Raw genomic sequence first — 14,001 nt, forward strand, 5'->3', positions numbered from 1 at the left:
AAAAAGTCAAGGGTAAGTGAAGAACAAAGCATCGGGCTGGGAGATCCCGTTACACGACAACGCAGCCTAATGACAGCCTGGCTCTGGGAGCCTTTCAAGAGTGAAATCCAAGCCTAGGTGCTCCATGGGCTGACCCAGACAGACCATGGGGACGGTGGCTCCAGGGCATGGACCGCCCAGGGACAGCCCTCTGTGAAGGCTCTGGGCAAGCACTTCTCCCACACTTTCCCTTCCCAAGCCATCAGTGTGTGCTCAGGGCTGTTCCAGCAGCAGGAAGCACTCGAGCACACAGCCAGCTTTGAGGAGGCACCCACAGACAGTGTAGGCAGGACCTGCCACTCCCCCCTCCTTTTACCAGTCCCATCCCCCAGCTCCCCAAGACACAGAGCAGAGATCCAACCTCATCACCCACCCTGGATAAGGGGGGACAGCCCAGTAACAGGACAAGGCAAGACATTTGGGATGATGTCCAAGGTGGGTCAACCCTGCCAGCTGAAAATCCACCTCCAAGCATGAAAACTCTATGTCCTCTTTTCACCCTCGACTCACTCATCCCAAAATCCATCTCCTTGACAGGCTGGGCACACACCAGAGTCCCATGGCACCCACGTGGGCACCCACCAGAGCCCCCACACCTACACTCCCTGAAGCAGCCAGGATGAGAAGCCTTAGCTGCAAGAGCCATTAAGGATTTCATTCACCTCTCTCTCTTACTTCTAAGAAACACTTTAGTTCCTCCCACCTCCCTTCTTTTCCCCTTTTCAAAGCAACCTTACACCTATTTTTAGATCAGCACATCTTGGTGCTGCCGGATGGGTGTCATCCCCCACGTCACCTCCACTGGGAGGAGAAGCAAAGGGATGCTCATGTTCCCCAAACCACTGGAGCAGCTGCTCAGCCCAGGGGTTTTCAAGCTGCTTTGCAGAGGGATGAATGAATAAAGCATGGGAGCTGCCATCCTGCTGCTCTGGAGAAGATGCTGAGAGCACAGGAGGGCTGTGGTCTTTCCCCAAACCCAAACAGCTGCGCCCAGATCCTCTTACAGGACCAGCACAGCCTCTGGGGCACGAAGTCCATGAGCAGCCCTGGGGGTCAGAAACACAACCTCGCAGCTCTAGGCAGGTCAGTCTGCTAAAATTGAGGAGGTGAAATGTGATAGTGGCAACCAGAGCTTCCTCCTCATCCCTCTCCCAAGGCATCGGGATGCACAGTGACAGTGGCTCGTCCTGCCCCACGCCAGCCCCACTCAGAGCACGACTGTGGGTTCATCCTCAGCCTTTAAAGGCACCAGGTTGTGCTTTGGGCTCCTGGAGAAAATAAGGCTTCTCATCAGCTCAGTGTAACAAGTCCTTCCAGGGGAAGAGTTAGCAGGGATCTTGCTCGGCTGCCCTCCTTGGGGCTCTGAGTGCAGGGCTTTCCCAGTGGAGCCAGTGTGGATGGATGGTGCTCAGAGACTCCAAACTCAGGGATTTTTCCTCTTCCAGGCAAGTTTCACGAGAGGACAGAAACAGGCTGCGAGTCTCAGGGCCTGGATGCCAGAGAGGAACAGAGGTGGCAGGAAATCCCAAATCAGCAGAAAATTCAGCTTTTTCTGGCTCAAATGCAGAAGGAAACGGAGGCACAAGTGGAGGTGAAGGCAGAGGAAACACCTTTTCCAGGAGAGCAGCTCAAGAGGTCAGGTCTGTACAAGGCTTCTGGGGATTCACAACGTTTCGACTCCCATGCTGAAGGTCAAAACCCTGGAGATGATCAGGAGCTGGTTCCCCAAAGGACGATTCCTTCCCCAAAGGACAAACTCTCCCTGCGGCAGCAGGGCAGTCCCAGTGCCATGTGGGACCAAGCAGCCTCCATCTCCCACTGCTGCACAGAGGAAAACAAAAAAATCGATCCCAGGCACAGCAGACGTCACCTTTGCTTTGGAGTGCTTTGGGGTGGACTGATGGCAGATCCTGAGTTCCCACAGTCAGAGCTCTGTGAAGCAGCAGCCCTTCCTCGGCATAAAACCAGGCAGGAGAGGAATGGGACGAGCAGCTCTCCGACGGATGCTCCCAGGACGCCGGCAGTGCGGGGATGCAAGGCCACTGTAGCTGTGCTGCGTGTCCCAAATCAGCCTGTCCCCCCAGGATCCCCCTGAGTTGCTGATGGCTGAACCACTCCTGGGGCTGGGTGGGGTCCTGCCAGCCTCTGTGCTTGCTCTGGACTCGCAGGGAGAAGGGGAAACAGTACGTGGCACATGCCTTGCCACAGGCAGGGCCATCGCCGCCCCAGCACCCCAGGAGAGCCAAGGGAAAAAGCTGCATCCCCTCCTGCTGAAATCCACCCAGGAGAGTGGCAGGGATTTACCACAGCCCAGCTACCCAGTGTGGGGGGGTTTCATTGGGGTGCTGCCCCAAACCCCCAGCCACAGGCAGGGCAGGGGCTGCATTCAGAAATCCCTGTTGGATACTAACGAGGACACCCGGTTATATCCAGTCACCACCATTTTAGAGCCCTGAACCGAACAGCCACATGCAAATACACCCGGGAAAAACAGATTTGCTTCTTGCTTTATTTATTGGCCAGGGCTGGGAGAGCAGGGACACATCCCCGAGACGCCTTCTCCTGGCTCCAGAGATGCGCTCATTATTCCCAGGCGGTGTCTGGCAGGGTGCGGATCGCTCTCAGATTAGAGATGTTTATCGGTGAGCTATAATGAAGGTGGGACAGTGACACCAAGATGAATATTATATTTCAGAAAAATTTAAATGAAATGATCCATCATGCCCAGCAGATCAGCACCACCTTCTGCCAAGCGCCCGCGCCGAGCAGAGCGGCTCTGGAGAACCCACAGTCACCTTGGCTCGCAGCTCCAGAGGGAAAGCAGCGCAGTGGATGAAGAGAAGCACTTTGGATTTCCAAGGGCACAGAGGGAAACAGCAACATGAACTGGCTCAGTGGCGAGGGGGCTGCAGCCTTCTCCAGCGTGGCAGTGAGACATCCCCCATGCACGGCAGTAGGAGTTCAGGTCCACCAGAAATAGGGTGCCCTCGGAAAGGGGCCGCGGCTCGTGCAGGATGTGGAGGCGAAGGGTCACGGAGCGGCTTTTCCCTCGAGTGAAATATTGCCGCCGGCTCAGTGGAAGCAGGAGGTTGGTCCCTCCTGGGAGGAAGCTATCAGAAACCACTCTCTCTCTCTCTCCCAGCGTGGCTTGCCCACGGTTTGCTACCTGTTGCATTTTACAATCGGGCAAAGCGCTGGGAGAACGTAAGACGGCGTTAAGAAACAGGAGTGGGCGCAGAGCTCGCAGGGCAGGGACACCAGGAACGCTCCGAGCTGCTGCGATCCAGCCACGGAGGCATTACACGTTCATCTGAATTTTAAATACAGAGCATGATGACTGGCATCCTCACAACTGCCACCGCAGCCTCACACTACAGCTTTTATGGTAATTCACAGGGAGTTACCCACAAGGCACCGCAGAGATTTTCTTGGCAGCCATCCTAAACTAATTTTTATAGGTTAGTGTACGGTTATACATAAATGTTTAAGGAAAATAAAATGGCGACTTGGAGGGAAGGACACGGCTGGGAGGTTCCAGTGCTGTGGTTCATGATGGTTCAGTGCAAAATGCCACAGGGTTGATTTGAGGTCCATGACACTGCTGGCCACCTCATGTCAGTGCCAGGTGGATGGAAACACCGGTTGGTTCATAACCTGGTTTGCACTGGCCTTGGACATTTCCAAGCATGGGGCAGCCACAGCTTCTCTAGGCAACCTGTGCCAGGGTCTCACCACCCTCACTGTAAAGCGCTTCTTCCTTAAATCTACTCTAAATCAACCCTCCTTTAGTTTAAAACTCTTTGCTCTTGTCCTATCACATCAGGCCCTGCCAAGAAGCCTTTGATGTGCTTTCCCACCAAATCGTTTTTGTCACCATTCCTGCCCACCCAGGGCCATCCCTCAGCCCCGGGCACATCCCTTCCTGCAGGGAGGGAAGGAGGGTTCGGCCCCACCTGCCAACCCCACCTCGGAGCTCCCAGCAGGACACAGCTCTGCCCATCACCTTTGCTTCCCACATATCCTGACCACGCTGGACACAAGAACTTCATGTGGTGAGTGGAAACTGCTGCTCAGCTTCCAGCTACCTCCACAGGGAGGGAAAGAGTCAGAGTCACTGCCAGCAAGTCGACAGCACCTCGGGAAACAAAGGAGAGACACAGCAGGAGGGAAACCTCGATCAGTGCAAGCCTGAAGCAGCACCCATCTATGATTCCCAGGAACCAGAGCGAACACTTGATGATGTCAGAGCTGATGATTAGCTTAAAAAAACCATATAAATCCCAAATTCCTGCAGATTTTGCTGCACACACACGCGTGCATCGCAGCTGGGAAGGGAAGCAGGCAGTGTGTCCATCGCTGCTGTCTTCACAACAGCAAAATGGAGGGAAGCACGGTCAAGACTTTTAAGGAAAGGACCCTTTCAGATTTAAATCAGCTGTGGAATTACTCACAACACTGATTTGGATACAGGGACACCACAAAGAAAACAATTAAGCAACAGATCAGAGGGAAAGATAGTGGGATTCAACTCCAGCACCACAGAGACAACAGCACTGAATTCCAGACCAGGCAGCTATTTTCCCCGACATGGGATTATTGCAGTTTGAGAAGCCACACACACACACCATGTCCTCCCTCTCCTGCCTGCTGTGTGCCATCCCAGCTGGGTGTTTCCATGCAAGGAAGATGGAGAGCGCTTTGCCCTCAGCCTTGTGCCTTCTGCACCCAGAGCAAGCAGTTACCCTGTGTAACTCCACACCCCGTCACGTGCCACTGCCCACAAACAGCAGTGAAAGTGGGGGAAACCCCTGAAAACAGCCTTAGGTAAAGCACAGGGCATTTCTGGAGTGAGGATTTGATGTATCTCAACTCACCCCTCCTCCTTGTAAACCCCCACCTGCCAGGAGCACAGCAGCAAGTGACAGAGAGCGAATCATTCCTGAGGTCTGAGCAGAGCAGCTTACCTGTTGTGCTCATAAACAGGCTGACTAGAGGAAGCTCAACGCTCAGAAGCAGGACACCAGATGCATTCCCACCATCACATCCCTGCAGAGCATGTCCAAGGTGCTCCAAGACTGATGTGGAGAGACAGCAGTGGGAGAGGCAGGACCCCCAGGCACTGTGCTCCCCGTGTACAGATTCACACACAAACGCTTCACTACTCAAACCCCAACAGGTTTAAATACACATCCCCCTCACCCCGAGACAGACACCCTTCTTGCAAGCCCCACCATGTGTTGCAAACTGTGGCTGCAGCCCAATCAGCCCTGATCCGAATGCCCAACCTGCAGCCAAGTGCTGCCACCCACCCTCCCACCTTCCAAATCACTCGGCCCTCAGGTTTCCTCCTCCGGTAGGATGTCCCCACGTAGGTGCTTGCAAAGTCACAGCCAAAATGCAGCCCCCTGGTCTGGTGTAAGCCACAACTGACAGAGCACTCACCTACAAAACAGGGCTGAAAACATGGGATTCAGCTGCTGCTCTGCAAAAACAGCCCTGACATGGCAGCAGCAGCAGAGACCTCCAGGAGCTGGGCACAAACAGCCACAGGCTTCCTAACCTAAACCACCCCACAGCCCCGATTTAATCTGATTTATGCAAATGTTAAACCAATTTAGGTGTGCACATTGTACGAGCTGCCTGGCCCAGTTTAATTTGATAGGTTTTTAAACCTGTTTAGGCAAACTAATATCTGCTCCCTAATCTAGAGCAGCTCTCAAATTGTGCAAATGTTGCCAGGGAACTGGAGCATGGACGCCCTGATGGATCCTGAGTTGTACGACAACACTCAGGCTGCATCAATGTTACTGACTGATAGTAACACATGGAAGAGAGGACATTAAAACCCCATCTCTCCCAGGGCTCGTCATGCCCTCGACACAGGGCTCCCAAATCCCACATTGCCACACCAGGAGCTGCACAAAGGCCGTCATCTCCAAAGCTTTCCACGCTCACAGCGCACAAACCCGGGTGAGGTCCAAATAGCCCAGGGCTACAGCAGGTTTAGGATGTGGCAAAGCCTCACTTCTCCATGGTGGGGGACACACATCCCTGAGGGGCCAGCAAGCTCCAGCAGCAGGGAGAAATCCCAGCTTTGGGTGTTGGTGTGTCGCCCTTCCCCATGAGCTGGGCTGTCTCACCCTCGTTATCACTCCTTTGTCTCCACAGAGAGCGCAGAGCATCGCTAAACACCTCAGATTTGCACCTCCTTTAGGGCTCAGAGGTGTGTATAGCCCTTCCCACCTGGACACACCAGGGGGAATCGGTATCTCTGTCCCACTCCTCTGCCACAGCAGCACCTCCCTGGGCAGCTGCACCCGGCGCCTGCCCTCGGGAGCTGGTGGGAGGATGGGAGTCAAGAGGTTTCACGGCTTAAAAAAAGAATAAAAAAATAAATTTTAAGGAATCTCACACCTCCCAACCAGCTCCCTACGGAGTGATGTCAAGGAGACAACATGGTTCTGGAAATTCCTTTTTCTGGAGGATGCTGGGGCTGCAGTGGGACACGGCCATCTGTGTAGGACACGGGCTTGTCAGACAAACAAATAATCCGACAGCACAGGCAGCTATTGCAAAGGGAACGCCAAGCTCGATAAATTACTAAGCCAAGACAGTGATACCCAAGCTAGGAAAAAAAAATAAAAATTCCAAAAGAATTATGTTGGATCAGACCCAGAAGTCTAGAGGGTTTATGAGCTGAAGGATGGGGAAAATAAAAGACAATTTCCAGTTTGCCAGGCTGATGTCAAGGCAAAAAAAAAAAAAAAAAAAAAATCGGTCAAGTTATAAAGCAAATAATCAGAAAGAGAGGATAAAGCAAAAAAATAAAAGGTCTAACAAACAGAGCCTCCAGATTGTTTCAGCTTATTGTGTAATAAACTTTGCAGAAAGGAAGCCGGCCCGAGCATTACAACTTCAGGGCTCATGGGTTTAAAATCGACCACAATTTTTCAAAACCAATACTGAGATAGCCAGAAGCTGCCCAGCCTGGCTGGCCTCTTCACTTTGCAAATCTGAAAAAAAAAAATAAAATAAAATGTATGTTCTGGGGGTCCTGCCTGGAGTCACCACCCCAGAGTGAAGCCCCAGCTCCTGACCCCTCTCCCACTGTCCTCTGCAGGAAGCTGAGAGCTTCACGGATGGAGGGAGCTGGGCCAAGGGAAGGGATTATTTGAAGTACAAGTCAGGCACATTTTTCACGCTGCTGAAGCAATGATACTTAACAGAAGTCATTTGCAGATTTTCCTTTTTTTGAGGAGAGAGTTATGAATAATATGCATGTTCTTATCAACTCACATAAGAAGAATTTAAAGCTCAAAGTTCAGCAACTGTGGATTAAACTACTTAGCAGCATCTTTTGAATGCAACTGAATAACCTCTCTCCTTACCATCCGCTCGCACTGCCCACACTGACTCGGGTTAGATCTGGCTTCGCTTTATCTCGGATTCCTACACTCGCAATTTTATCTCTGCAATGCAAAAGAAAAACCGTTTTAGTCGGGAACAGAGCGAGTTCAAATCAAACCCACGTGCGGCGCGAGGCCACGGGCCACGGCTCGCATCCCTCGCGGCAGCTCCGCTCGCCACCCACGCAACCTCTGCCACGTGGAAGGAGCATAAACAGTTCAACATGCACTTACTACCTGGAGTTACTCTGCACCGAGGAGCAGCTGGATGGGCCTTTCACCCAGTGCAAGGCTGGTGAACCGCCCTGCTGGGCACTGCCGAGGGCATCCACCTCAACACGGACCTCAAAGCAGCGTCAGGTGGGAGTCTCCCACCTCAAATACAGCTCTGGGGTCCCTAAATATGGCCTGAGCCCTTGGGGTGGCTCCTGGCAGCAGGAGCTGTCCCTGTGCTGTGAGGAACCACAAACACTTCCAGCCTCAGTTTCCCCAGCGTCCGGCCAAAGGGGGACTTCAGGTATCTCTTCACCCTCATTCCCACCTCTCCTCACAAAGCAGCAGCAGAATTAAGGGTCTAACAGGAATCCACCCTCCTGGAAGAAAGAGCAAAGGCTCAATTCTCCTCTTCTCCTTACGGAAAGCGTCACACCAGTGATTCCTCAGCATCCAGAAAAAGGCAGAGCAAACCCACTCCCCTCGGGATGAGATAGAGGGACACCCCAGGAAGAAGCTTCGTTTACCAAACCTACATTTCTCAGCCCTGTGAGCAGCAGGGAACAGGGCAACAGAGACCTGGAGGGCACAAGGGACCCGACCCCGTCCTGCCAGTGAGGTCAATGCCAGAAGACAACTACAAAAGGACTCGAGGGCCTCCTGCCCCATCACCTCCATCACCCCATGCCAGCAGAGAGCTGCAGGAGACCCCTCTCCCCCCGCATCCCTCGGTGGCACAGCTTCAGCTGGAAGCTCCTCTTGCATTACTCAAAGTATTTATGACTTTTTCCCATTTGAAATATGGGCCCTTACCACGCACAGGAAGGAGGAGGAGAGTGCCAGCAAACCCGTTAATTTATAAGTCAATCTGGCAGGGAACAATTAACAGCTTTCCCACTGTCGGGTGTGCAGAGGGGGGGGTACCATCCCCTGGCAAGAGCAGGAGGGTCCCTGTATTGGTACATGCCCTGCTCTGCCGAACCCAACAGCCTTTGTGCCCAGCACCCAGGTCCAACTTCATTTGCCCTCACCGGGGGCTCTCACAGGGACAAGCAGCTCTGTCCCCCGCAGCACCTTCAGGTCACACAAACAGCTCCCCCAGCCTGGCACAGCTGCACAACCCCCAAAACACACTTTATAGGGGAAAAATGATATAACTCCATAATATTTTGCCCTGCCCGAGCAGAGCTGAGATCAGGGTTGACAGTGGGAGCTGCGGGCAGGAGCAGAAGCACCAGTGCCCACGGGGAACATCCCCTGTGAATTACAGAGAGGGTTTGCCTGGTGAGAGGATGGGGAACACTCCAGGTGAACAGCCTCTCACTCTGCAGGGTGTTCGCACTCAGAGGAAGGGCTGGAACCCCTCACCCAAAACTGCTTTTTCCTCCCAGCTGCAGCAAGTGTTTTTGCAGGAGCAAAGCCTCCCGGGACTTGGAGAGGGAGAACGCCCCAAAAACGGAGGTGTCTCCTGCCCCCAGGGGGTTTAGCACCCATCCCTGTCCCTGCAGATGCTGACACCCCTCCCACGGGTGTCACCTCTACACCCGCACTGTTCCCCTTATCCCACATTTGCACCATTTGCTTCCCCAGGAGGGACTGGAATGGGATTCTCCTGGGGAAGCACAGGCACTATTGATTATTACTCTTATTTGAATGGGGTGGGGGGGGGACAGGGAGGGCGATTCACCCTCCCTGTGATAAATTTTGGCTCGGTGGCACAGGGGCTCTGGAGCCACGGGATGATCCCAAGGCTCGGGATTTCAGCTGAAATCCCCGAGGGCGGATGGAAAACACCACCTGCTGTCACCCCAGGAGTGTCCCCCTGCGACTCTCCAAGGCTGTCCCCAGCCCCGGAGCCAGCTGCCTCTTGTAGAAAGGGGAGGTTTGGTGCAGCCCCCACCCCCAGCGCAGGGGAGGGGACCCTCCCCAACACGGGGACTCGGGTGGTTTTGGGATAACCAGTGTCCCTTCCTCGCTACGGTAACTGGGCCACCCCACAGCTGGGGGTAGCGGGGCAAAACCCACTGGCCAACGGGCTCCGGAGATGGTGGGAAGACAAGGCACCCCGAGTACCACCAGTGCCTGCGGTGGGCGCAGGCAACACCCCGGGGGGACACAGTAGTGTCCCCAGGATGCGGCATCGCACTGGGGAACGCTCCGACGGCTCCTCCAGCACCCGCATCCCGGCGATGCTGCTCCGGGAGCGGCACCGGCTCCGCCGCCGGAACATCCCGGCGCGCCGGGAGCCGGAGAAGCCACCGACGATGTCACCGAGAGGGGACCCGGATCCGCGGCCACCCCTCGCCAGCACGGGCAGCCCCACGGTGCCGCTCCGCGGGAGCGCAGCCCCGAGCACGGGGGTGATGCCGGAGCCCCTCAAATTTCCCCCGCGGGGCCGCGCCCCGCACCGGGCTCCCGGTGGGACCGTGGGTGGGAGGCGGCCGGAGGGACGCGGGGATGGGGCGGGGGACGCGGTGGCAGCGAGAGAAAGAGCACGGCGGGGAGCTGGGGGTCCTAAAGCGGGCGGGGGGCGCAGGGGAGCGAATCGGTGCCGGGGCGTGGGACGGAGCCGGGGCGCGTCCCCGGAATCGGGGCGCATCCCGGCGCGGCGGGAGGACGGAGCGGGGCGCATCCCGATCCCGGGGCTCTGTCCCAGGACCCCCATCCCGGGCTGAATCCCCCAGTCCCCAGCGCACCCCGGTGCCCTCGCCCGGTCCCGGGGCCGCCGCCCCGGCGCTCCCCCCCATCGCCCCGCTGCACGTGCCGGGGGTCCGGCGCGCCCCCTCCCCGCACCCCCGGCTATAGCGCGGCCCCTTCTCCCCCCAGCGGCACCCCTCCCATACGCCCCCCTCCCCCTTACAACACGCCCCCATTCTCCGGTGCCACCCACCCCCGCTACAAGGCGATCCCCCTCCATCGCCACCGGCCGCACCCCCGGCCACCAGACCCCCGTCTCGCTATAACGCCATCCTTTATACCCCCTTCCCCGCCATTCCCCGCACCCAGCGCCGCCGCACCGCGACCCCCTTACTCCCCCATATATATAACGCGACCCCTCCCCGGCGCATCCCGCCCGCAGCCCCCCGGATCCACCCGCACAGAGCGAGCCCCGCTATACCGCGCCCCCACACCCTGCCCATCCCCATCCCCGTTACCTGCCGGCGCGGCCGCCCGCTCCCATGCTGCCGAGGCGGAGGGGCTGCGAGGGCCGCGGGGGCCGCCCTCACCGCCTTCCTCCCCCTCCTCCTCCTCCTCCTCCGCCTCCGCCCCGCTGTCCCTCCGCCCTCGCCCGGCGGCTGCGCTGGGGCCGCGGCGCGGGGACACTGCGGCGAGAGCTCCCGCCCGCCGGCCACTCGCACAGGTGATGTCATTCCCGGGCCGCCGCCGCGTGACGTCACCGCGGGGCAGGACACCCCCTCCCACCCCCACCCCCCAAAAATCCATCCCGGGGAGGGGGAGAGGGGGGCGCTGACGTCACCGCGGAGCCGATGCCGGGGCGGGGCCGCGCCTTAAAGGGGCCCCGCGCACGTGGGGCGAGGAGGCGCGAGGGAGGGGTGCGGGGGGGTCCCCGCAGTGCAGTCAAGGTGTTGAGGGCCTTCCCAATATATTTCGTGTGTTCGATGTATTTCCTCAATATATCTGTATATACTGTATAAATATATAGTATATAAATATAGAGTATATAGAGTATATAAATATATCATATATAGTATATATAGTATATATAGTATATATAGAATATATAGCATATAAATATATAGTATATATATAGTATATATAGTGTATATATAGTATATATAGTATATACACTATATATATATATATATATAGTATATATAGTGTATATAGTATATATAGTATATATAGAATATATAGCATATAAATATATAGTATATATAACATATAAATATATAGTATATAAATATATATATAGTATATAAATATATATGATATAATAATATAGAATATAAATATATAGTATATAAACATATAGCATATATAGTATATACATATATATACATAATAATATATAAATATATACTATATAATGATATATAAATATATTCTATATGTAAATATATAGTGTATAAATATATAATATATCTAAAATATAAATAATATTAATATATAATACATTATAAATTTACAGTATATAAATATACATAATATAGACATATAAGTTATCTAAATATATATTATATAGAAAGACATAGATATAAATATATTAAATATACGAATATATAATATATGTATTGTCTATTATATCTAAATATATAATTTATAAATACGTAGAATATATTTAATTTACTTAGTATGTTCCCAGTATTTAATAAATTTGCCATATTCAATGCGTTTCCCATATTTAATGCATCTGACTTATTCACTCTATTTTCCCTATTTAATGTATTTTCACTGTTTAATGTATTCTCCATGTTCAGAATGCATTGTATATTTAATATGTTTAATATATTCATATTTCCCATATGTAATAAATTCAATACATTTCCCCTATTTAATATACTCACTATATTCCCCTATTTAATGTATTCCCAATGTTTAATAAATTCTTCTTATTGAATGTATTTCCCTCATTTAATATATTTAACATATTCACTCTATTCCCTCTACTTAATATATTTCCCATATTTAATATATTCCTAACAATTAATAAATTCTTTGTATTCACTCTATTGCCCCTATTTAATATATTTAATATATACAATATGTTGTCCCATTTAATGTAGTCCCAATTATTATTAAGTTCTTTATATTCACTGTATTTCCCCTATTTTATGCATTTCCAGTGTTTGATAAGTTCTTAATATTCAGTATACATCCCTTATTTGTTACAGTCAATTATTATTATTTATTATTATTTATTACCAATATATTCACTACAATTCCCCTATTTTATATCCCAAATTTTTAATACGTTCTTCAGTATATTTCCCAGATTTAATACATTCTTCACATTCAAAATTCAAAATATGGGATGGTTTCTGCTCCGGGGACCGAGAGGAACCACTCCGTGTGCGGCCTCGGGGACATCGATCTGGGGCTTCTCTCATTTTTCTACCAGACAAGAACCCAGACAAGAGGTTGACATTGCTTGGAAAGGAATCCTGGGCATCCATAGGGATCCTAGGGATCCACAGGGGCCCCTAAAGATCTGTAGGAAGCCACAGAGGAGCCCATAAAGATCTCAAGGAGCCCATAGGGGTCTTGAGGGGTCCATACAGAACTTTATGGTTCATAAGGGCCCATAGAGACCTGTAGGGGTCCTCAGAAGCCTATACAGATAAATAAGGTTCTATGGCAACCCAGAAAGAACCCAAAGGAGCTCATGGGGGACCCTCAGAGACCCACAGAGATCCATAGGACCCCACAAGGACCCACAGAACCCCACAGAGATCCACAGAAGCCCAGAGTGACCCATAGGGGTCCACAGGAGCTCACAGGAACCCAAGGAGACACTTAGAAGTCCACAGGAGCCCGTGGGAACCCATAGGACCCACAGGGATCTGGAGGAGCCTGTAGAACCCATAGACCCCACTGGCATCCATAGGAGCCCATAGGAACCACGGGGTCCATAGAAGCTCATGAGGACCCCACAGAGATCCATAGGAGTCCACAGAAATCTTGAGGGACCCACAGGACCCCACAGAGATCCACAGGAATCCCCAGGAGTCTATAGGGACCCACAGGACCCCACAGAGACCCACAGGAGCCCATAGGCACCCATAGGAGCAGCCACAGGGTGCCCATCATGCTGCTGGGGGGTCCAGCCCCACCTTCTCATCTCCTGGGAGAGTCCCAGGCTCCGCCCCAGACACGCATTCCCACCTCTTCCTACATCATCTCCTACAAACCAGGGATCTATGGCTGATTTTCTTCCACATCCGGAAAATATCCTCTTTCCCCACCAGCCCAGCTCCTTCCTGAACAGCCTCGGGGCCTGGTGGCAAACACCACATCACCAGGGCTCCCACATCCTATCTGCTGCATCTCTGTCCTTAATGGATGTATAATATTTTACAGTAATTTCCTCATTTGTCATGCAATCAAATCCTTTGATCAGACACGGGAGAAATGTAAATATCAATTATTAACCAGCCCATTCTGGTCTTGCTTGACTGGATTTTTTTTTTTTAATTTTTTTTTTTTATTATTTTTTGGAGGAAGGGATGGATTCATTTGCAATTCAACTCTCCAACCTATTCTTAATTAGGACGCTCGTGTTTCTGGACGGGGCTGTATTTTTGAAGGGGGAGGTATTTGATCACTGGAGCAATCGATGCTTCCATGCATATTTTATAGCAGAGAGATAGTTGTGCAGAAAAGT

The 14,001-nt window shown here is 52.4% G+C and overlaps 1 protein-coding gene across 10 annotated transcripts in view; it reads right to left on the minus strand.

Annotated features, from left to right (window-relative positions):
• PTPRS (protein tyrosine phosphatase receptor type S) overlaps positions 1–10,912 on the minus strand; it is a 157,859-nt gene extending 146,947 nt beyond the window's left edge. For 7 of the 10 annotated variants that reach the window (XM_050320953.1, XM_050320952.1, XM_050320949.1 and 4 more), the window contains exon 1: positions 7,428–7,508. The gene's annotated coding sequence lies outside the window, so the exon portion shown is untranslated. Of the gene's footprint in view, positions 1–7,427; positions 7,509–10,813 lie in introns of those variants that run through there. The other 3 variants (XM_050320957.1, XM_050320958.1, XM_050320947.1) reach the window with 2 other exon arrangements.
• Between the last annotated feature and the right edge of the window lie 3,089 nt (positions 10,913–14,001).

Source organism: Myiozetetes cayanensis, unplaced genomic scaffold, assembly GCF_022539395.1.
Source record: "Myiozetetes cayanensis isolate MyiCay16 unplaced genomic scaffold, myiCay2020 scf26, whole genome shotgun sequence".
Taxonomy (NCBI): Eukaryota; Metazoa; Chordata; class Aves; order Passeriformes; family Tyrannidae; genus Myiozetetes; species Myiozetetes cayanensis.